Source organism: Pelophylax lessonae (assembly GCF_965119305.1).
Source record: "Pelophylax lessonae genome assembly, chromosome: 6".
Lineage (NCBI taxonomy): Eukaryota > Metazoa > Chordata > Amphibia > Anura > Ranidae > Pelophylax > Pelophylax lessonae.
In genome coordinates, this window is record NC_138773.1 from 146,083,064 (window position 1) to 146,107,849 (window position 24,786).

The 24,786-nt window shown below is 46.6% G+C and overlaps 1 protein-coding gene across 2 annotated transcripts in view; it reads right to left on the bottom strand.

Annotated features, from left to right (window-relative positions):
* CLEC16A (C-type lectin domain containing 16A) overlaps positions 1-24,786 on the bottom strand; it is a 1,483,716-nt gene that overhangs the window by 1,011,642 nt on the left and 447,288 nt on the right. The window lies entirely within an intron of this gene.

The window sequence follows — 24,786 nt, forward strand, 5'->3', positions numbered from 1 at the left end:
GTCCAGATAGCAGGGAGAAAATACCGGGATCTTTGATGCTGTCAAATGGAAAGTTTCCCCAAAAAATTCAAACTTAATTTGGCATTGGTTCAGGAATCTTCAGCAAAACTAGGGGTTCCTAGAGTAGAGTACAGAGCAGAAGATAGCCCTTTCAGTGAAGCAATGAATTAAAACCAGCACACCGAGAAGTATATTCTGAAGCAGATGTTACTGAAGTCTTATATCTTCAAAAAAGTAACACTGGTGTTTCAAAAGTAACAGACAGAGATTGTGCTCTCAAAACGCTGGGGTTTTGGCAATGAGGGACCCTCAGTAAATCCTGCTTCAGAAATAACAATGATCAGCGCACAGTGAGCAAATAGGACAAGACAGACTGCACAACACAGTGTGTGAGTGTCAATGCACTACACAAAAAACATTGTCCTTGAGAAGGTCCATTTTAGGGAATCAAATAACCACACTGCTGGGATGGCCACCAGCTGTGAAGAGAACTAGAAGGAACTCTGTAAGGCCTCTTTCACACGGCTGCTCCGTTTTTTTTCTCCGCTGCGGCACTTTTTTTTTTTTTTTTTTACGGACACGGATGACACTTGTGTCATCCGCTCCGTATGTCCGCATATCATCCCATCTGTTTGCGGATGATATATACGGACATAATGTATGTCTATGGGGATTGCGGATGTCAGCGGATGACACCGCTGACATCCGATTTTGAATCCGTTCCGTTTTTTAAACGGAAGGAAAATAGGGTTCTGTTCCGTTCCAAAAAACGGAACAGAACTGAAAGGACACAAATCGGATGTCAGCAGATGGTCATCCGCAATCCCATTGATATGCATTATGTCCGTATATCACCGCAAACGGATGGGGTGATATACGGACATACGGAGCGGCCGTGTCAAAGAGGCCTAAACCGATAAAGGTGGGGAAAAAGAGCAGCGTCATCAGAGTGTAGTAAGAACTGTTTATTTGGACACACAGTACATGTGACTCACAGGATTTAAGTAGAAAAGCATTGGGACGTTATAGTTATCATCCGCTCTGTGGACGTGGAGTGAGAGGATGGATGTGCAGCCTCTGGCCCCCGGCTGTGTCGGTGGTTTCCGGCACCTGTATCTTCGGCGCCTCCGCCTCACTCGATGTCGCTACGTCTGGTGTGAGTAGGTGAATGCACATGTTCGGGGCATGCATGCTCCTTCATCAGGCATAGTTGGGGGCCATGCTAGACTGGGCATAAATACTGTGCAAGGCCAATAATGACATACACAGTTGCCATAGCAATGTACACAAGGCTAAAAAGAGTGTATGGTAGGGATAGACCGATATAGTTTTTTCCAGGGCCGATAACGATATTTTGGTCACCACGTATCGGTATTGGCCTATATGGGCCAATATTCTGCACATTCAACACATCCAATGCAGAGTGACCAGTGCCCCCATCCAATGCAGAGTGACCAGTGCCCCCATCAATGCAGAGTGACCAGTGCCCCCATCCAATGCAGAGTGACCAGTGCCCCCATCCAATGCAGAGTGACCAGTGCCCCCATCCAATGCAGAGTAACCAGTGCACCCATCCAATGCAGAATGACCAGTGCCCCCATCCAATACAGAGTGACCAGTGTCCCCAACCAATGCAGAGTGACCAGTGCCCCCCATCCAATGCAGAGTGACCAGTGCCCCCATCCAATGCAGAGTGACCAGTGCCCCCAACAATGCAGAGTGACCAGTGCATGGAGATTAGAGCGCCACCTGATTACACAGAACAGGGTTCTTTTGCTTACCCGACGCGGGCGCTGTCATACGAAGTCCCGCCTCCCGGACCGGCTCCTATAATAGAAATCACCAGTGTGCTGTCTATCATAGGTAGGAGCCGGTCCAGGAGGCAGGACTTCGTATGAGAGCGCCCGCGCTGGGTAAACAGAAGAACCCTGCTCTTTGTGTAATCAGGCGGCGCTCTAATCCCTTCTTCCCCTCCGGAGGCAGCCCTACCCTAAGAAAATATCGGCCAAGTTTGTGGCCGATACCGATATTTTCAAAAAAGTGAATATCGGCCAAACCGATAATCGGTCGATCCCTAGTGTATAACGGCTCCCAAGCTCAAAAAATGTGTGTAAATACAAAAATAGATGTAAAAATCAAAGCAGAACAATAGTATGAATAATGGTAAATAATGAAAAAAAAATGAATAATAAAAAATAAAGAACAATAAAAATGACGAATGATAAAAAAAATGAATGAATTGCATAGGAAGCTGTACGTGTAAGAGATATATATACACAATATATATGCAAGAGATGTATGTGCAGCAGATATGCAAAAAAAAAACATTTTTAATATTCACAATAGGGGACTGACTTCTAATTCTTAATTTAACCCACCAGGAGCCAGTGTGTCAAGTCGATATATCCGATAGGATTCAGGGGAACAGAGGCGTTCCCTGAGGGAAGACTGTTGGAAATAGCCTTGATTACCCAAATTTTGAGTTGTTGGGAAGATTGGTTGTGGTGTGTGAAAAAGTGTTTGGGAAGGGGGGAGTGGCGTACAGCGCTGGAGATGGCCGCATAGCTCTGCAGCTCCGCTCAGCCACCCGGGACTTCAGCCTCCACAGACCCCCCAGGATGGCATACTCACCCCAATCTGCCTCCCGCTGACACCCCAGGTGGTGAATGGGAAGAAAGACTCCCACCAACTAACCCGAATGGACGGATTCCTCCTTTCTAGCGCCACCGGTCTACGGCAAAATGGTGCTGGTCAGCAGCAGCAGCCGCGGCCTTCACAGGACACTGCGAGCAGGCCCGCGGGCTGTTCGCCCCAGCTCAGGCAAGTGGCTAATCTCGATAGCGAAAATTCCTCTGGAACCTCCACTCCCCCCTCGCCCTCTTCCAGGAGCCCTGCCAAGCAGAAGCCCCGCCGGGGTTCCTCCCCTCCACTTCCAATGGCGACCAGATGGACCTCATGGTGGCCCCCTGTAATTCACAGGCCCAATCTATGGCCACAACAGACCCCTTTGCGGCCTTTCCAGCAGGTGACCAGCCTATGTAAGCCTCATTGCTGAAGGACATGCTGCGTTCCCTGTGGTCCTCCATCCATAATGACATGGTGCAGGGACTGACCCAAACACAGCGTGAAGTTCGTCAACTCGGTGAGAGAGTAGACACTGTTGAGGCTTCAATGGACAAATGCACACTCTCCCTTAATACCCTTGTTGAAGCCCACAATAGTCACACGGAGGACATTACCTGGCTAAAAGATAAGGTTGCGGACCTGGAGGACAGGTCACGCAGGAATAACTTGAAGCTCCGAAGGGTGCCAGAAACTGTGCAACCCCAACATCTGGAAAAAATGGCCAAGAACCTGTTTGCTGCACTAGTGCCAACCCTCTCTGCGTCTGAGTTAGAGATTGACAGGATCCACAGATTCCCTAAACCCAGCTTTATTGCACAAGACCTGCATTGTGATGTCCTCCTCAGAGTTCACTTTTTTCAAGCAAAGGATAAAGTGCTCATGGCATCACGACAGCTACACTCCTTGCCGGGGGAGTTCCCCCAGATCCAAATACTCCCTGACTTATCTAGACACACGCTGCAGAAGCGCAGAAATCTGGCCACTATAACGAAGGCCCTTAGGAATCATAACATTCCGCATAAATGGAAGCATCCGGCTTTCCTGATCATCTCACACAATGGCTCTACAGTCACCATCTCTACTATGGAAGAAGGTCTGTCCCTCCTGAGACGTTGGGGTATCATCATGGACTCGTCACCTCGGTCTGCAGCCTCCTCTACGCCTATGCCCCTATCAGGGGAATGAAAAGTCAAAAAAGGTGCGCAAATCAATAAGTAGAAGCAGCACTAGAGAAATATGTAAATGAAGTGAAAGTGGATAGTAATGCGCTTCGATAGTAAACAAACAATATTAATGTGTAAAACAATCAATCAAATCTTGTAGGTGCAAAAATAGTGCACAAAATTGGAGGACTTCAGAATCATGTGTTAACAAAATACAGTTCATCAATTAAAGTCCATAATCAAACATGTGCAAATAATATGTTCAGTGGTGAGTCCACATTTAAATGGTGACTGTGTTCAAATTCCAACGTAGTGAATGGCCTCTTACCATGTGTTAGACAAAACAGAGCCTCCAAATAAAATTGACAATGTGATAATAAAATAACACCCAGTGATTAAGATGGACTCTTACCAGAGACGATGGAGGTAAAAACTTCAGTCCTGCTAACACGGGATCATCTACCTACTTTGCTTGAAGAGGTGGAGCACTCTCCTTGAGGATCCTCCAGATCACATCCACCCACAGCATCCACAAAAAAACTTGGTGCGGCTCAAGATGAAATGGCCCAAAGATGCATTCCCAAAAGAAAGAAAGGGACTAATAGTGCATTATCTTTTAAAACCAAATTTAATAAAGGCAAATACACTTACAGCAATCCAAGTTGACAGCGCAACCAGCTCCTTCACGCTGTCATTTTGTCACGATACTGTTCTGCAGACGGCCGTGACGTTCTTCAGCTTGTTGCATCTTTTTAACTTGGATTGCTGTAAGTGTATTTGCCTTTATTAAATTTAGTTTTAAAGGATAATGCACTATTAGTCCCTTTCTTTCTTTTGGGAATGCATCTTTGTGCCATTTCATCTTGAGCCGCTCCAAGTTTTTTTCTGGATGCTGTGGGTGGATGTGATCTGGAGGATTCTCAAGGAGAGTGCTCCACTTCTTCAGTCCTGCTAACACGGGATCATCTAGCTACTTTGCTTGAAGTTTTTACCTCCATCTCTGGTAAGAGTCCATGTTTATCACTGGGCGTTCTTTTATTATCCCATTGTCAAGTTTATTTGGAGGCTCTGTTTTGTCTAACACATGGTAAGAGGCCATTCACTACGTTGGAATTTGAACACAGTCACCATTTAAATGTGGACTCACCACTGAACATATTATTTGCACATGTTTGATTAAGGACTTTAATTGATGAACTGTATTTTGTTTACACATGATTCTGAAGTCCTATCAGGGGAATGGCAGGTAGTGTCACGGAAACGTTCCAACTCCAGACAGGGCTCAAGTGGCGGTGAGTGTGTTTCCTCACAGTCTCCATCACAGTCCCAGGCCTAGGATGTGACATATCCCTATGGATATGTCCCTCGTTCCATGTTGCAGGTAATTTCTGCTTTTGAACTTTTTTTTATGTTGCGTTCAGCCTGTCCTTGTTCTGACATTAGACTTCCCTTTCCGATCTTTGTTGCTCAGAGAATGTCTATGAGCTCCTGTCTGTTCTACGCTCCAACTGAATACTCTGCTCACGTTTGGATAATGCAAGTACGCCTGTTTTATCCACCATGACCATCAAGTTCCTTTCGCTATTATATATACTGTAAAAAAGCAGGTGCGCTAAACTTATGTGAGTAAAGTTTAGCGCACCTGCTTTTTTATATATAATACTTTCCACTGGATCTAAGGTTTGCAGCTTTTTATACACATATCCTGCACACTTATTTTCTTTACCTTACACCTTAAGTTCCTTTCGCTGAATGTCAACGGCCTGAATCACCCGGCCAAACGCTATTCCTTATGGACTGAACTGTGCAACAGTCGGGCAGATGTTGTATCTATCCAGGAGACTCATTTCAAAGCCACACAACAACCGAGATTCTCCCACAAGAACTTTCCTCATCTTTTTTTTTGCTAGTGCTCCCAACAGTCACCAGAAGCGCTTTCTCCACAGGCTTCTTCGGAAGATATCCACAAATATTTATGGTAATCTAATAATGTGTGGTGATTTTAATGCTGTGGTCGACCCGGGGCTCGACATGTCTGTGTCCGTCCAGGGCCGACAACTCTGTTTACACTCTCTCCTTCATGGGGAACAACTTTACGATGTCAGCACGGTTCGGGGAGGGACTATTCTTACTACTCCTCCAGGCATCGCTCGTACTCTCGCATTGATTTGTTTGTGAAGGACCTCCCTTTTCTGGGTAAGGTCTCCTCCTCGGCCATCAGAAGCATCACATGGTCTGACCATGTGGCTGTGGAGATGGTTTTGGAGGAGAGCGGACGCAGAGAACGGACTTCCATTTGGCGCTGTGACGCTAGAGTTCTCCAGGACTCTCTCACTGGTAAGGTGATTGTGGACCACCTGGGTGAGTTCTTTCAGGTCAACGCCTCTTCGGTTTCGGATCCTTGGTCACTCTGGGGAGCACATGAGGCCTATATGCGTGGTATATGTATTCAACAAACTGTCAGGTTGCGCAAAGCATATAATCAAACTCACGGCTCTCCTCTCAGAGATCCGGGATCTGGAGGCTATCCATAAATGTACTCCCACTCCCTCAGTGGCCAGGGATTTGACCCAGAAAAGGGAATCCCACCTCATGGACCGTTATGACAGCCACCTTAAATCTCTCAAGCTCCGCTATTACGCCCATGCCAATGGAGCTGGTAAGGTTCTAGCTTCCAGACTCAAACAAAAGAGGGCGGCCGCCCGCATCTCCCACCTGACACACCATAGGACCAAGGCTAAACTCACTCATCCTAAGGATATCGCGAACGAGTTCGCGACTTTCTATGGTTCCCTTTATAACTTAGTTCAGGACCCCGCCACTGCCCAACCCAGCTCCGAAGCTATTCAACTATTTCTGGATAGGCTCTCTCTCTCCCCACCCTTTCTGATGCCCAAATGCAGTCCCTCTCATCTCTGTTTACGACTACGTAGGTCTCTAAAGCGATCCACTCCCTACCCACTGGTAAATCCCCAGGCCCCGACGGTTTATGCAATGAGTATTATAGGCTCCACAACCATAACCTGAGCCCCTTTCTCATTGAGGTGTTTAATAAAGCAGCACAGACTTCTACTTTCCCGTGGGAAATGCTGAGCGCTTATATCACGACTATCCCCAAGCCGGGCAAGGATCCTAGCCTCCCTGCCAACTACAGGCCTATTTCCCCTCTCAACAGTGATCTTAAGATCTATGCTAAAGTACTACCTGCACGCTTACAGCCCATACTCCCGTACCTGATTAAAAATGATCATATGGGCTCTATGCCGGGCAGACAGACGTCGGATGCTACTAGGCGCATCATTGACCTGGTTCATTTGGCGGAAAGCACTCGAACGCCTTCTCTGCTCCTTACGTTGGATGCAGAGAAGGCGTTACAGGCCTATTTCCCTTCTCAACAGTGATCTTAAGATCTATGCTAAAGTACTACCTGCACGCTTACAGCCCATACTCCCATACCTGATTAAAAATGATCAAATGGGCTTTATGCCGGGCAGACAGACGTCGGATGCTACTAGGCGCATCATTGATCTTGTTCATTTGGCGGAAAGCACTGGAACGCCTTCTCTGCTCCTTACGTTGGATGCAGAGAAGGCGTTTGACAGGGTGAACTGGCTATACATGCATATGACTCTAGAGAAATTTGGCTTCTCTGGTGGAATACTATCCGCCCTGCTGGCACTCTGGCACTCTACTCTTGTCCCTTGGCCCGGCTTCTCACTTCTGGCGTTGCCTCGACTCCGTTCGTCATCACCAATGGCACCCGTCAGGGATGTCCTCTCTCCCCAGCAATCTTTAACCTTATGATTGAACCTCTGGCGGAGGCCATTCGGTCTGACGATATGGTGGAGGGGTTCCACTTGGGTGACACCGTCCATAAAGTCAACCTCTTTGCAGATGACATTGTGGTCATCCTGATGAACCCGGCGCGTTCCCTCCCGGCTGTTCACCGCATACTCCTAGCATTTGGGGCAATCTCCTACCACAAGGTGAATACCTCGAAATCTCTGGCGCTTAATATGGGAGTCAGTCCGACAGTGGTTGCCCTTTTACAAAAGCAATGCCCCTATCCTTGGTCTGATGATCAGATCCCTTACCTAGGGGTGAATATTAACCCCGTATAGCCAAGCTTCTCCCTGCTAATCTGGACCCCCTCATGAAAAGACTAAATTGGGATATGGCCGCCATGGCCAAAGTCGAGCTTCCATGGGGGGGGGGGGGGGGTTCAGGATGGCTGCCTACAAAATGATCTTCTTACCCCAGGTGCTATATTTGTTCCGGGCACTCCCCATCCCTTTCCCCAAAAAAATACCTGGATGCTCTTTCTCAAGGCCTGAGAGAGTTCATATGGTGCGGTAAAAGGGCGAGAGTTTCTGCCTCCATCCTGTCACTGCCCAGGGCCTTGGGTGGTGCCAAACTTCCAGACCTCCACACTTACTACTGGTCCACTAGGTTGGACCAACTGCGGACGTGGTTCGATCACGAGAATGAATCCCCTTGGTCATCCCTTGAGCGTAATTTGTCACCAACCAAGGACCTTCGGCTGTTTCTCCTGGGCGACCTCTGGATCCCCTGGCCTCTTTCCGGGCTTACCCCAACGTTGCAGGCAGCCTTGATGGCCTGGCAGTTGCTGGGGGATGCACAGGTGAAGCGTGATGAGGTGGCTCCCCATCACTCCTCTTCCCTGCCACTAGGCCTTCTAGAAGTGTACCTACCCTCCCTTCAAACATCATTGTTGCTCACACTAGGCATATCCGATCTCTCCCACTTCCACGAGGGGGACACTCTGTTGACCCCGCAGCTTCTAATGCACCATTTCCATGTACCTCCCTCATTATTCCTTACCATATTGCGTATCCACAGCCTCCTCAAAAAGCACCCCCTACGAACTAGGCAAACTCAAACCTCAAAGCCTGGGCATATCACTCGGCTAAAAAAACAAATAAGGGCATATCCCTGTTCTATGACCTTCTCCTGCGTAAACCTGACCCTCCAGTCTCTGCATCTATGCAGAGATGGGAACAAGATCTAGGCCTTCAATTTACCCCGGAACAGTGGTCCCGTGCTCTCACCTCTACCCACCAATACTCTAACTGCACGTCACACTGGGAAATGATGTAGAAAATCACTAACAGGTGGTACTATACCCCACACAGGTTGGCAAAAGTTTTCAGCCTCACTCCCTGACCTTTGTTGGATGGAGTGCGGCTATAAGGGAACACTTGCCCATATACTCTGGGAATGCCCTTCGTTGACCAGTTATTGGAATAGGATATTCAGGTGTATTGCGGAATGTACGGGTATACTGCATCCCCCCAAGAAGGAACTAGCTTTGTTGAATCTAGGCATAGAAGTTTACCCCGTCCACTATAGACAGATGGTTCTTCACATACTATTGGCCTCTAGGACACTGATTCTGCGCAAATGGCAGACTCTAGACATACCCAACTTCTCCGAAGTAATCAAAACCGTTAATGATAATTACATCTTGGAAAGATCCCTGGCGTTCAACTCCCTCTCATTTTTGAAATTCAGGAACGCGTGGCAATATTGGAAGTATTCTCCCTGAATGAGATTGGAGGTTATGCGGAGGGGGGGGGGGGCGCTATCCTCATGGCTTTTATGTTCCAATTGGGAGCTGTGGGAGTAGCTGCCTCGCCCTCTTCCTATCCATCCCTCAGAGCAGACTCTTTGTTTGGCCTAATATATTCCAGATTGTTATGAGCCACGGTACCTGCAGTGCGTTACTAATGCTTATAGACCGGTTTTGGGTTTTTCTTGTTGACTGCTTAGTTGCCTACTTTTGTATATCTGTCAGAACACCCCCATCCCCTCTCTTCCCCCCCCCCCTCGTATTTACATGTTGTTTTTCTGTACACGATGCACTGACTGTGTATTTCCTTGTATGTTAAAATTTTCAATAAAAAACAATATTCAAAAAAAAAAAGTGTTTGGGAACACTGTGTTTATCAGATCCAGGTTCTACAAGATCCTGCTTCAGATATTACTTCTTGATGTGTTGGTTCTCTCTTCATTGCTGGATTCTGTAAAATAACACAGTAGAGCCATGCACCCACCTTTCACAAAGGGTTACCTATTGTCTAGCATATCTAATTTATTTTCTATGAGGAACTAAACAAAAATTTAAGACAAAGGAGTGGTTCCCCACACCTGGCTAATGTGCAAGGCAAAGTCTACGGGCTTGGAAAAATCAGTTTGTAAATAGATAGAAAACTGGCTAGTTTGTATTCAAAGAGTAATGGGTAATAATTCATACTCTGAATGGTCTACAGTTATTAGTGGTGTATACCAAGGTTCAGTGTTGGGAACCTTACTTTTTTAATATATCAATAAATTAAATAGAGCAGGGGTATCACACACAATTTTATTGCGAGCCGCATCAGCATTATGGCTGCCCTGAAAGGGCCAGATGTACAGTGGGTACGGAAAGTATTAAGACCCCCTTAAATTTTTCACTCTGTTATATTGTAGCCATTTGCTAAAATCATTTAGGTTCATTCTTCTTCCTCATGAATGTACACATAGCACCCCATACTGACAGAAAAACACAGAATTGTTGACATTGTTGCAGATTTATTAAAAAAGAAAAACTGAAATATCACATGGTCCTAAGTATTCAGACCCTTTGCTCAGTATTTAGTAGAAGCCCCCTTTTGATCTAATACAGCCAGGAGTCTTTTTGGGAAAGATGCAACAAGTCTTTCACACCTGGATTTGGGGATCCTCTGCCATTCCTCCTTGCAGATCCTCTCCAGTTCTGTCAGATTGGATGGTAAACGTTGGTGGACAGCCATTTTTAGGTCTCTCCAGAGATGCTCAATTGGGTTTAAGTCAGGGCTCTGGCTGGGCCATTCAAGAACAGTCACGGAGTTGTTGTGAAGCCACTCCTTCGTTATTTTAGCTGTGTGCTTAGGGTCATTGTCTTGTTGGAAGGTAAACCTTCGGCCCAGTCTGAGGTCCAGAGCACTCTGGAGAAGGTTTTTGTCCAGGATATCCCTGTACTTGGCCACATTCATCTTTCCCTCGATTGCAACCAGTCGTCCTGTCCCTGCAGCTGAAAAACACCCCCACAGCATGATGCTGCCACCACCATGCTTCACTGTTGGGACTGTATTGGACAGGTGATGAGCAGTGCCTGGTTTTCTCCACACATACCGCTTAGAATTAAGGCCAAAAAGTTCTATTTTGGTCTCATCAGACCAGAGAATCTTATTTCTCACCATCTTGGAGTCCTTCAGGTGTTTTTTAGCAAACTCCATGCGGGCTTTCATGTGTCTTACACTGAGGAGAGGCTTCCGTCGGGCCACTCTGCCATAAAGCCCCGACTGGTGGAGGGCTGCAGTGATGGTTGACTTTCTACAACTTTCTCCCATCTCCTGACTGCATCTCTGGAGCTCAGCCACAGTGATCTTTGGGTTCTTCTTTACCTCTCTCACCAAGGCTCTTCTCCCCCGATAGCTCGGTTTGGCCGGACGGCCAGCTCTAGGAAGGGTTCTGGTCGTCCCAAACGTCTTCCATTTGAGGATTATGGAGGCCACTGTGCTCTTAGGAACCTTAAGTGCAGCAGAAATCTTTTTGTAACCTTGGCCAGATCTGTGCCTTGCCACAATTCTGTCTCTGAGCTCTTCAGGCAGTTCCTTTGACCTCATGATTCTCATTTGCTCTGACATGCATTGTGATCTGGAAGGTCTTATATAGACAGGTGTGTGGCTTTCCTAATCAAGTCCAATCAGTATAATCAAACACAGCTGGACTCAAATGAAGGTGTAGAACCATCTCAAGGATGATCAGAAGAAATGGAAAGCACCCGAGTTAAATATATGAGTGTCACAGCAAAGGGTCTGAATACTTAGGACCATGTGATATTTCAGTTTTTCTTTTTTAATAAATCTGCAACAATGTCAACAATTCTGTGTTTTTCTGTCAGTATGGGGTGCTATGTGTACATTCATGAGGAAGAAGAATGAACTTAAATGATTTTAGCAAATGGCTGCAATATAACAAAGAGTGAAAAATTTAAGGGGGTCTGAATACTTTCCGTACCCACTGTATCTGTAAGATCAGATGTCAAGAGCACCCCACCCCCCTTACATCAGATGTCAAGAGTCCCCCACTCTCTCTTACATCACAGTATAACCCCTTATCTTGTGCTGCGCCAGAAAGAAGCTGGGGGTGGAGCTGGGAAGCAGAAAGTGCAGAGTCTGGAGGAGAATCACCGGAGGGCTGGAGTCATCTCTGGAGTCTGCTGAATGTGGAGACCAAGGGAGGCGGAGAGGAGGTGGTGCTGCAGCTCCACAGAGTGGCACAGGATCTGTAGGAGGAGATCTGTTGTCCTCACTGCTGCCGCCTGCGGAGACAGGTGGTGGGGGGGCAGAGACAAGGGGGGTGCTACAACTGCAGGAAAGGTGTGAGGGCCACATGTGATATAGAGTATGGGCATAAAAGTACAATTTCAGTCTTTGCAGATGACACTAAGCTATTCAGTGGAAAAACGTCCTTACAGGAGGTTTCCAACTTACAAGACCACCTCAATGCACTGTTTAATTGAGCAACTGTGTGGCAAATGAGGTTTAAGGTTGATAAATGTTGGGCTAAAAATATTCACACATCATACACATACCTCCAAACTTTTGAACCTCAGAATGAGGGACACTTGAGGGAGAAATTGACCGACAATGCTCTATGTACAGAGTGGGTCGTCTGAAACAAGGATTACTAGATTCAGAACCATGTATAACAAGGCCTTTGATATACAGCGCACACTTAAGCGTAACTGGAAAATTTTAAAACAGGATCCCATTTTGGGAAACATCTTGCCTCCAGTTCCAGAAATCATCTTCAGGAAACCCAGGGACCTTAGGAGTCAAATTGCCCCTAGTAAGGTTCGGAAAGCTAAAGCCCCAAGTAGTGTGCCAGTGAGCAATCCCTGGTTCACTATATTTGACCAAAAAGGCAATTTTAGATGTGGAATGAAGAACTGCGGAACCTGTACATACATGTGGCACAGGAAGAGTGAGGTTTTTGGTTTAGATGGCCGCAGTAGAAAAATAAAACAATTTATTAACTGTGGTACCAACTATGTAATTTATGGTCTCGTTTGCCCTTGTGGTTTACTGTACGTGGGACGGACAATACGCCCCCTTAGAGTAAGATTTGGAGAACATAAATGTAGCATCCTGAATAGGAAAATCAAAACAGGCACCTAAGATCAAAATAGTTACTCCATACCTCATCATTTTGAACAGCACCACAATGGGGATCCGACGGGTCTGAGAGTCTTTGGTAAAGAATTAAAAAACCAAGGACACAGATGAAGGGGCCAGATACCAAAAACTTTGTAGGAGGGAATCATATTGGATCTTTACCTTGGGGTCTATGGCCCCAGGTCGTCTAAACGAAGATCTTGAGATTCAGGGGGGTTCTTTAGTATTGAACATTACTCCTAGTTTGGGTTTGTATCCAGTTCCGTCCATCTCTAGGAATCTGTTTTGTTCACCACTCGGGATTCTCCCTGTGTTTTTCTTTCATATTCCCCGCCTTTCCTCTTTACAGCGTGATTTCTATTGATTCACTCTCTACACTGTCCCGTGTGGAATTTGATATTCATATCAGGTACAGTGGTTGGTCTTGGTCACAGACATACCATCAACTGCTTTTAAGTGTATATAGGAAGTGCACATTCCTCCTTTTTCTTACAGGTAACTTTTACACTTGGAGTGGTTTATATCAGTCCCATTCCTTTCTTTTAGATATAGATATACATTTGCTCCTATAAATACAGATATATATAGATATTGTGAGGGATTAGCTCGGTGGTAGGGGTAGATGACCCCTTGGGGGTGCGTTTTCCCAGAGAGATAGCCGACAAGTGCTTGCAAACAACAGTTTGGTTTATTAATGGTGTTTTCTTCACCAGACTGCATGCAGCAAAAACATCCAAAACAAAATAAAACAGAAAATAAATCCTAGCCTCTGTGGGCGGCTACCTTCTCACTCTGGAACCTACCTAAGAGTCTGTCTCCAACCTACTGTTGGGCAGACTTTCTTGTCCTACAGCGGACTCTCAATAGTCCATTTATAATCTCTTCACACAGCACAAATGTCCATTGAACATGTCCTTAACTCATCACAATGAGAATGTCTCTTGGCTTGCCTCTTCACATGGCAAACATTGCTTTATTTCTTTCACATAGAAATAGTTTGTTTTCTCACCTTTGAGACGTCTTCACACTTGGTTACCCTCCTTAGCGCACATCACTTCAGGGGGTCTTCTCCCATGCTCACCAGCTTGTCGGGAGGCACACATCTGACTGTCCTCCTTCTCCCAGCCCACATGGCTTCAGGAGGCAGCAATCCATTAGACTTCCTTTGGACAATTATAGAGGCCTTCATTTCCTCATTCTGAACAGCTGAAGGCCTTTCAACTTCCTTAGACAGTTCTGGCTACCTCTGCAGCCGACACCCTATAGTAATTGGTGATTTGTCTAACCCAGGTAGAAGTGTATCTCCTGTCTGTGACTACATTCACAGATTTACCTGACTTCCTGTCACAATATATATATCTATATATATCATTTTTTTGTCCCAGGGTAGTGCAATATTAGATAGCTGGCTCTGTGTTTTCAGTGTTTGTCCATATGGTAAGTCTCTATATATGTGTATGAGACCCCAGTAGATAATATCCATAATAGCAGTTTGAGCGTGCGGTTGTATTCATGCAATTGCTATTCATGTGGGTTTCTTGGCCTTCCCATACATTACTTACGCACTAGTGAGTTGTTGCAATATGTATATTACTATTAGTATTATTATTTGATAATGAGTTGTCTCATTCCTTTTAACGATATGCAACTTTATTTATTATAGATTTTTTATGTATTATAGCATCCTTGAGGAGCTATATGGCGCGTCATGTCTGTGTGCTGAAATTCATTCATCTATATATATATATATATATATATATTGGAGTCTATACACCTTTTTAGTTTCCAATTATGGTTTTAGTATTGAGAATTTTATTATTATATTTTTTATTATTATTTGTGTTTTAATGTAATTTTAATTATGAATGTATATTTAGGTCTTTCTACTGTTTATTATATCTTCTAATAGGACCAAATAGGGATTAATCCATTATTATTATCATTTAATATTATACATTTTTTTATAAATTCCCTGATTCCCTGTAAATATATTTATGAATATGTATCCTCCCCACATATGGATTCCGTTATAAACCAAAGGATAAAGGGAGACCGGGCATTGGTGGGATGGAATAGGATGGTTTTCTTCACAGTTCTGATGTCCTATCCAGATGGAGAGTGAGATGCAGGTCGGTAGCGATGTTACTTCCGCCTATGTCACTCTGGAACGCACGGGCCTTACGGGTGTGGCAGCGTGTGTTCCACCGTCCGGCATGACGACGCGGGCGGAAGTGACGTCATTCGAGTGGTACGCACGGCTGTTCCGGGTATAGACAGCGTGCGTTCCACCCCGCTCGCTTCCACATTAACAGCACCATGGGAATATTACATTGAGTGAAGCTTTAACACACGTGGGCACTAGTAAAGGTAAAAACCTTGTATTTTACATTACGGCTGGATACAATCTCACCACCAACCATTTGTCCCAACTTTCTCTCTCCCTGGGTCACATAAAGCCATGGCCGTCTTACATAGATGTCAAAGTATAATATTGGGCATCTGTTTTTTCATGGTGGATTATGGATTAACAGGTATGGGTAAGTATGTAATTTCTCTCCCTTGGGTTTTATGGAATGCATATGTGTGGATGGTCTTATGGTCTGGTATGGATAGGTTATTGTTGCAATATTTAGGTATGATAATGGCAAGCAGCTACTGAGGTGGGAGTGCAGTACCCATATATATTATATATATATATATATATATATATATATATATATATATATATATATATATATATATATATATATAGAGAGAGAGAGAGAGAGATTCATCATATTGTATAAGTATTTGTATTTATTATGGTTTGGTCAAAGTTAATTGTGTGGCAACGCCCACAAGGGAGCTATCTCCTCCCCTAATCTTAAGGGTCATGTGGAGGCTCTTTCTACTATATATACCAAGGGTTCAGTCATGGTCCTTAGGCTCTGAGGAAGAGGCACTGCCTCGAAACGCGTTAGCCTTTCATCTTCATGAGACATTGGACTCTAACATCATGGACAATGTTTGATGTAGTTGATATGCTGGTTTACATCGCATGTTTGCGAGTAGCCATTTTTTTATATTTTACCAATAAAAGCCTACAGCTAGGCTGGTGCGCCCTTCTTTTTGTTTATGTTTGCTATTTACAGAGTGCAGGGTTCAGGAGTGCACTATGAAGTGTGTTATGTACAGATTGCAGGAGAGTGTTAGGCACAGTGTATGGTTCTGGAGTGCATTACATAAAGAGTGCAGGGTTCTGGCATGTACACAGTGTATGGTTCTGGAGTAGTTATGCACAGGGTCAGGGCTTGTGCAAGGATTTTTGACACCCTAGGCAAAACCTTATTTTGCCGCCCTTCCCTCTCCTCCATTGGCTCCACCCGATTCCACCCATCCACAGGGGGTTGAGAGAGACAGTGGGGTGAGAGAGGGGGGCTTAAAAAGTGTGGGGCTGAGAGAGATATTGGGGTGAGAGAAACAGTGGGGCTAAGGGAGAGGATGATAAGAAAAGGAGGTTATTGGGGTGAGAGAAACAGTGGGGCTAGGGGAGAGATAAGGGTTGAGAGAGATGGGGCTGAGACAGTGGGGAACAAAGGGGGGGGGGTGGCTGAGAGAGAGAGTGGGGGCTTAGAGAGAGAGAGTGGAGACAGAGAGAGAGTGGGGGCTGAGCTAGAGAGGAAGGAGAGGGGTGCTGAGAGAGGGAGGTCAGAGATAGAGGGCTGAGAGAAATGGGGGGCTGAGAGAGAGAGAGAGGGGGGGCAGAGAGAGAGAGGGGGGGGCAGAGAGAGAGAGGGGGGGCGAAGAGAGAGAGGGGGGGCGAAGAGAGAGAGGGGGGCGGAGAGAGAGAGGGGAGGGCTGAGAGAGAGAGGGGAGGGCTGAGAGAGAGAGGGGAGGGCTGAGAGAGAGAGGGGAGGGCTGAGAGAGAGAGGGGAGGGCTGAGAGAGAGAGGGGAGGGCTGAGAGAGAGAGGGGAGGGCTGAGAGAGAGAGGGGAGGGCTGAGAGAGAGGGGAGGGCTGAGAGAGAGGGGAGGGCTGAGAGAGAGGGGAGGGCTGAGCGAGAGGGGAGGGCTGAGCGAGAGGGGAGGGCTGAGCGAGAGGAGGGCTGCGGGAGAGGGGAGCTGCGAGAGAGGGGGGCTGCAAGAGGAAGGCCTGAGGGAGAGGGGGTGAGAGGGGCTGAGAGAGAGGGGGGGCTGAGACAGAGAGGGGGGCTGAGATAGAGAGGGGGCTGAGATAGAGGGGGGCTGAGATAGAGGGGGGGCTGAGATAGAGGGGGGGCTGAGATAGAGGGGGGGCTGAGATAGAGGGGGGCTGAGATAGAGGGGGGGCTGAGATAGAGGGGGGGCTGAGATAGAGGGGGGGGGGCTGAGATAGAGGGGGGGCTGAGATAGAGGGGGGGCTGAGATAAAGAGGGGGGGGGCTGAGATAAAGAGGGGGGGGGCTGAGATAAAGAGAGGTCTGTGAGAGGGAGGGCTGAGAGAGAGAGGTCTGTGAGAGGGAGGGCTGAGAGAGAGAGAGGTCTGTGAGAGGGAGGGCTGAGTGAGAGGGGGTCTGTGAGAGGGAGGGCTGAGAGAGAGGGGGTCTGTGAGAGGGAGGGCTGAGAGAGAGGGGGTCTGTGAGAGGGAGGGCTGAGAGAGAGGGGGTCTGTGAGAGGGAGGGCTGAGAGAGAGGAGGTCTGTGAGAGGGAGGGCTGAGAGGGGGGCTGAAAGACAGGGGGCTGAGAGGCAGTGGGGTTTGAGGAAGGGGGGTTGAATGGGGGGGCTGAGCAAGGGAGGGAAGAGGGAGGGCTGAGAGAGAGAGAGAGAGAGAGAGAAAGAGGGAGGATTGAGAGGGGCCGCTGAGAGAGAGAGGGAGGATTGAGAGTGGGCGCTGAGAGAGAGAGGGGAGATTGAGTGAGAGAGAGGGGGGGGGGCTGAGGGGGGGGAATGAGAGGGACACCAACCCTGTCCCTATCTGCAGTCCCTCCACTATCCCATTGTCCAAGTCTCTGTATGCAGATATGAAGGCCAGGTCTATGATTGATGACCGTACCTTCCGTGATGCAAGTCTCTCTTTCTTGATCTGCTTTGATTGACTGTGCTTCCAATCTGTCCTCTGTGCCCCCTGTCAGCCTGTGCTCCGGGCCTCACGTTAGAGCGCAGGGGGAAGTTGGAGGAGTCCCTGCTCTAAGGCACAGGGTACGCTGCGCCCGCTGTCTCTCACCTCTTCTGGGTGGCGGGGTCAGAGGGCGAGGTCAAGGAGGAGGCAGTGGAGTTCTTCTCTCAAGTCCCGGGCTCTCGCTGATCACTGCCGTGTTGCGATGAATGGATGCCTGGCTGCCTGCACCCTAAGGACGCTGCTGATTGCTCCCACCACAGAACCTCACTCTCGAGGGATAACAAGGGTTTATTTGCCCTGCAATAGACGGTTCACACTCCGGTCAGCGCAGTGGCGTAGCGTGGGGGGTGCAGGGGGGGGGGGGGGGCGGCCGCACCGGGCGCAACATCTGGGGGGGCGCATTCCCGCAGTGTCACTCTGTCTGACACAGTATCACATGCTGTCTGCAATTGCCGCCATGTTTAGGCTAGGAGATGTCCAGCGGGCGCCCTATGGATGAAAATGGTGGGGCGGAGCTGGACTGTGCCTCACCTGTCCATTGGCATAGGGTGGAGTGGCGCTGCGGAGCATGTGGAAATGTTGCAAGCCAAGCCCCGCCTGTGCTGCCTCTCCTCACAATCGGCCACATGTTCAGAAGAGCTCAGTCAGCTCAGCGAGTGAATCCGCAGCCCAGCACTGTCACAGAGTCAGTAATCATTCATCTATCTATCTTTCCCTGTTGTCGTGACACTCAGCCAGCAGTTGTGAGAGGTGAGGTGAGACCCTTGGGGGTGGGGGGAGCCTGGACTGGAGAACACTGACTGCAGACTGGCAGGTGTCGAGGGAAGAGGAAGGGGGGAGGGGAGCAGCTTGGACTGGAGTGGAGAGCCCTCACTATGTGTAAAATAGTGTAGTGGGGAGTGTAGTGTAGTGGGCAGTGCAGTGTGCAGTGCAGTGTAGTGGGCAGTGTAGTGTAGTGTATGCAAAGTGCCAGCGCTTAGGAAAATAATAAATATACAATAAAAAAGTACAATAAAAAAGATGGCTGCTGCTGATAAAGAGAGTGCCTTTAAATAGTAAATAAAATGAGTATCAGCGCTGCTCAATAAATATATGCAAAAATTATTAAAGTGATAAAACTATAAACAATTAATGTATCAACGGTTATAAATATAGTATGTGCTGGTTTGTGCAAAAGTTAATCGTTAAAGTGATAAAACTGTAAATAAATTACTGTACCTAAATTACAGTGTAGAGTAGTGGGAAGTGTAGTGCAGTGGGCAGTGTAGTGTAGTGTAGTGTAGTGGGCAGTGTAGTGTAGTGGGCAGTGTATTGTAGTGTAGTGTAGTGGACAGTGTAGTGCAGTGGGAAGTGTAGTGTAGTGGGCAGTGTATTGTAGTGTAGTGTAGTGGGCAGTGTATTGTAGTGTAGTGTAGTGTAGTGGGCAGTGTAGTGTTGTGTAGTGGGCAGTGTAGTGAACAGTGTAGTGTAGTGGGCAGTGTAGTGTAGTGGGCAGTGTAGTGTAGTGGGCAGTGTAGTGGACAGTGTAGTGTAGTGGGCAGTGTAGTGTAGTGGGCAGTGTAGTGTAGTGGGTAGTGTAGTGGGCAATGTAGTGTAGTGGGCAGTATAGTGTAGTGTAGTGAGCAGTGTAGTGTGGTGGGCAGTGTAGTGTAGTGGGCAGTGTAGTGTAGTGGGCAGTGCAGTGTATTGGACAATGTAGTGTAGTGCAGTGGGCAGGGTATTGTAGTGTAGTGGGCAGTGTAGTGTAGTATAGTGGGCAGTGTATTGTAGTGTAGTGGGCAGTGTAGTGCAGTGGGCAGCGTATCGTAGTGTAGTGTAGTGCAGTGGGCAGTGTAGTGTAGTGGGCGGTGTAGTGGGCAGTGTAGTGCAGTGGGCAGTGTAGTGCAGTGGGCAGTGTAGTGGGCAGTGTAGTGCAGTGGGCAGTGTAGTGGGCAGTGTAGTGCAGTGGGCAGTGTAGTGTAGTGGTCAGGTAGGAATCAGGTAGGTCAGTGTAAGGGTCAGTGTCGTGGACAGGTAGAACGGTATAGAGGTCAGTGTAGTGGCCAGTATAGGAAAAAGGTAGGTTAGAGTAGTGGACAGGTAGGTCAGTATAGGAATCAGGCTGGTCAGTACTATTGTAGGAAGACACTCAGGGAGTGCTAAAAGTCCACAGGTTAGGGGGCGCAAATTACTTGCCTTGCCCCTGGCGCTGACAACCCACGCTACGCCACTGGGTCAGCGCCCGTTTAAATTTTGCACCTGGGGCAGTGGTCCCGTCTGATCCCTTCCCACGGTACGCCACTAGTCACACAGCAGAGTAGAGGGTGAGGCACCCCCTCCTCCCAGTGAAGAGTAGGTAAGCCAGCGACCGTGGCTTTGCCCTAGGCTGCAGTGTGCCCTATGCGGCTGCCTAGTTTGCCTAGTGGCAGCACTGGACCTGCACAGGGTGCAGGGTTCAAGAGTGCTAGGTACAGAGTGCAATCAGCCATCCACATCTCACTATTGCACCTCGCCTCAGCTATAACCTCTGCAACACACACACACTCACCCCTCTCCTTTGCCCTCATCGCCTTTCTGTAACTGGCTCTCCTCTTCACCGCAGCCACAGCTTCCTTTTTCCTTTCAGTGCACTAAGTACACACTTATTTTCGGCTCCTGCACTCCTCCAAAAGGTAGGAGATAAGGATTAGGGTGCAGCTCACCCCCCTCCTCCCCTTGAATATGCTGCAGTCAGCCAGTCCAGCACTTGTCCCGACTCCAGTGCAGAGCAGGGAGTCTGATGAAAGAGCCGTGGGAGAGATGTTACTTTCACTTTCAACTAGTGAAGTTCAGAGCTAACTGAGGCTGAAAAAAACCTGGGAAGAGGAAGACAACTGATTCTGAGGCATTTGCAACTTTGTCCCAGCGCTCTTTCCTTATTCATTGGTTGCTTGAGGGGGTGGGTCTGGGTAGCAGTCCCGCCCATACCCGACATCGCAGCTTGGATTTGACAGCTGAAGTCTCTTATCCTGGCAGTACACACCAAGCTGGCTTGTTCGCCAATCCCTGCCTGTGCTGAATGTCCACACTGCTGCAGGTGAGCTAAAAGTTATAATCAACAGGATTATGCAGGACAACACGCCTGTACAGCGGGACACAGGTGTAAATGCGCGGGAATGCCCAGCCCAATCCGGGACTGTTGGAAGGTATGCATACAAACTGGGGGGGGGGGGGGACAACAACTGGGGGAATCAATGGTGGAGGAAGATCTGGGTGTTCCGATAGATGCCAAGCTGCGGTTTCCAAAGCAAGTAAAATCCTTTCTTGTATTAAAAAGGTATAGACTGCAGAGAGAAACAAATCATTCTTCCCCTGTACAAATCATTCGTAAGACCTCATCTAGACATCTAGAATATGCAGTTCAGTTTTGATCACCAGTTCACAAAAAGAGTACTGGGGAACTGGAGAAAGTACAGAGAAGGGCAGCCAAACTGGAGGAGCTCAGCCAAGAGGAGAGTTTAACTTAACTGAATTTATTCTCTGTTGATTAGAGGAGATTAAGGGGGATATGATCAACGTGTATAAATATATAAGTGGTCCATATAGTGAACTTGGTGTACATTTATTCACAAGTGATATTAAAGGCAAGGTTTGAAAAAATAAACAAACGTTATACTTATCTGCAAAGTGCAGTGGTTTTGCAAAGAGCAGCCCCAATTCTCCGCACCTGGCCCATTCCTCCTGCCAAAACCCCCAGAGCAAACAGCACCCAAGAGGGTTCACACCCAAGCCGCTGCTCTGTGTGTCTTTTCAGAAACAGAGCCATGGCTCAGTCCCACCACGCATATTCTTTTTGGCTCACTGGCTGTGATTGACAGCAGTGGGAGCCAATGGCCCTGCCAATGAGGAGGAGTCCCCCAAAAAGCTGAGGCTCTCATGCAGAATCCTGGATCGAGATGGGGCTGCTGCACACACAAGGTTTTTTAAATCTTTAGCCTTTAGAAATACTTTAAAGTCACCACAGAGGACAAGGGGGCACCCTTTACATCTGGAGGGAAAAAAAATTAACTTCCAAATACAGAAAGAGTGAGAGCTGTGAAAATGTGGAATAGACTCCCTCAAGAACTGGTTCTGGTCAACTTAGTAGTTTGTTCAAAAAATAAATAAATAAAAATTAAAAAAAAAAAAAAAAAAAAAAAAAGGATTCTTCCCTAAATGCTCGAAATATAACTGGATACTAATATTTATAGGTAAAGTTTATCCAGGGTATATCTGCTTGCCTCTTGGGGGATCAGGAAGGAATTTTCCCCCCCACTGGAGCAAATTTGTTCATGCTTTGTTTTGTTTGCTTTCCCTCCTCTGGATCAACTGTGGGTATAGGATTGTGTACACAGAGGTTTTCAATTTGTAGGTTTTTTTTTGTTTTGTTTTTTTTTTTCAGAAGGATATACAGTAGTTCTACTTTAAGTCTGGTTCCATTTTGGTACCAACTTTACAGTGCTTTTACACTAATTATACTTTAACCACTTGCCGACCAGCCGCCGTAGATGTACTGCGGCAGGTTGGCTCTCACAGGCAAAACCCCGTACATGTACGGCGCTTGCCTGGGAGGTGCTAAGGGGCGAGCACGCGCCGCCGGCAGGACGCTCCCACCCCTGCTCGTCAGCGGGGAAGCCAGTGCGGGTGTCAGGCAGCTCCGATGGCCGCCTGACACCGGCGATCTCCTGCTGCTGAAAGAGAAGGACGGACGGCTGATGTAAACACAGCCGTCTGTACTTCTCCCTGAAGTGATCACAGATGTCATGTGATCCTGCTATATAGGATCACGTCTCTGTGATGACTTCACAAGCCACGCCCCCCCCCCACTGTTAGAATAACGCCCCTAGGGTCACACTTAACCCCTTGATCACCAATACTGTTAACCCCTTCCCTACCGGTGTCATTATTACAGTAACAGTGCATATTTTTAGCACCGATTACTGTAGTAATGTCACTGGTACCCCAAAAAGTATCAAAAATGTCAGTTAGGGATCCGATCTGTCCGCCGCAATGTCGCAGTCCCGCAAAAAAAAAAAAAATCGCAGATCGCCGCCATTACTAATAGAAGAAAAAAAAAAAACAATAAACATGACATAAATCTTTCCCTTAGTTAGTAAACGCAATAACTTTAGTGCAAACCAATCAAAACGCTTATTGCAATTTTTTTACCAAAAATATGTAGCAGAAAACAAATTGGCCTAAAATGTTAAAAAAATTTAGATTTTTACATTTTTTTTTTGAGAATTTCATATAAAAGAATGTGAAAAATATATTTATTTTTTTCAAAATTGCTGCTCTTTTTTTGTTTATAGCTCAAAAAATAGAAATTGCACAGGTGATCAAATACCACCAAAAGAAAGCTCTATTTGTGGGAAAAAAAGGACGTCAATTTTGTTTGGGTACAGCGTCGCACGACCACGCAATTGTCCGTTAAATTCACGCAGTGCCGAATCGCAAGATGGGGCCAGGTCATTAAAGCAGCAAAATCTTCCGGTCTTAAAGTGGTTAAGTCTGGTTCCATTTGGGTACTAACTTTACAGTGCTTTTACAATTTGTTCAGAATGTGTGAATATTTTACAGTGTGAAAAGTCTGTTTTTTTAGGACAGGGTTTATCATGTTTGGTTTCAGAATGCAGAAAATAACTACAATGCTTTCAATTTTATAGCAGATATTTCTCTTAATACGAAAAGAAAGGAGGCAGGGGAAATTGCTAAGAAAGCGATTTTTTTTTTTTTTTTTTAGCAGACATGAGGGCCAAAGGTAGCATTTTTTAATTAGAGGTCGGTACCTTATATTCCATGCATTTATTTTGCAATTTAGACTATATAATAACAGGATGTCTCTAATTTGGAAAAAAATCCCTTACTATGAAATAAAATTAATTTGTCCTATTATCATTGTGAACACTTTTTATATCCTATTAGAGTATGCTACAGTATCCCCATTCTTTGCATAATTTCCAATCATAACTTGTTGTTCACACTCTTCTGGTAAAAGATAGAACCTGTGCATATTTTTCAATTATTTTTTTCTAAGCCAAAAAAAAAAAAAAATTTGACTTTGTATTTTGTGCCCTTTATTGTAAAACTCTTTTGGAAATTTATGAACAAAATTAAAGGGCAGCAACAAAAACAACCCCCCCCCCCACCCCCACCCCAAAAACAAATAACACTTTGCAAAGAAACATGAGAATGCTTTTGTTTTTAGGTTCTACATCCAACATATGTCTCATTTCTAGTCATTAAAGTGGAGTTCCGGCCTCAAATACCTTTAACTAAAAATACCCCTATAATATTAATCCATCGCCCTTTACAGAACTGCTAGTCTCATACTTACAAGGTGTACAGTATTGGATTTTAGTCAAAATCTTACTTTTAAAAATGCTGTCTGGGCGTGGCCATCTTAGATGTGGGCATCTGAAGCCATAGTGTAATCTGCCGTTTCCTTCTTCCTGATTCCAGGGAGTTTTCTGGGAGTTCTTCCTGATTCCAGCCTCCTGGGAGTGATGACAAACAGCTCCCAGGATGCAATGCAAAGGCGAAAGTGATGTCGGTGGCCGTGGCCACAGAAGGGGGAGAAGAAGGAAGTACAATCAAAAATGCCCTGAAAATAAGGTAAGGGACCCCCGAAAAAAATTGAAAATGCTCAATTGTTGATCAGCATAGCGAGCACTCCAGGAATCACCAAAGTTGCAAAATAGGCCG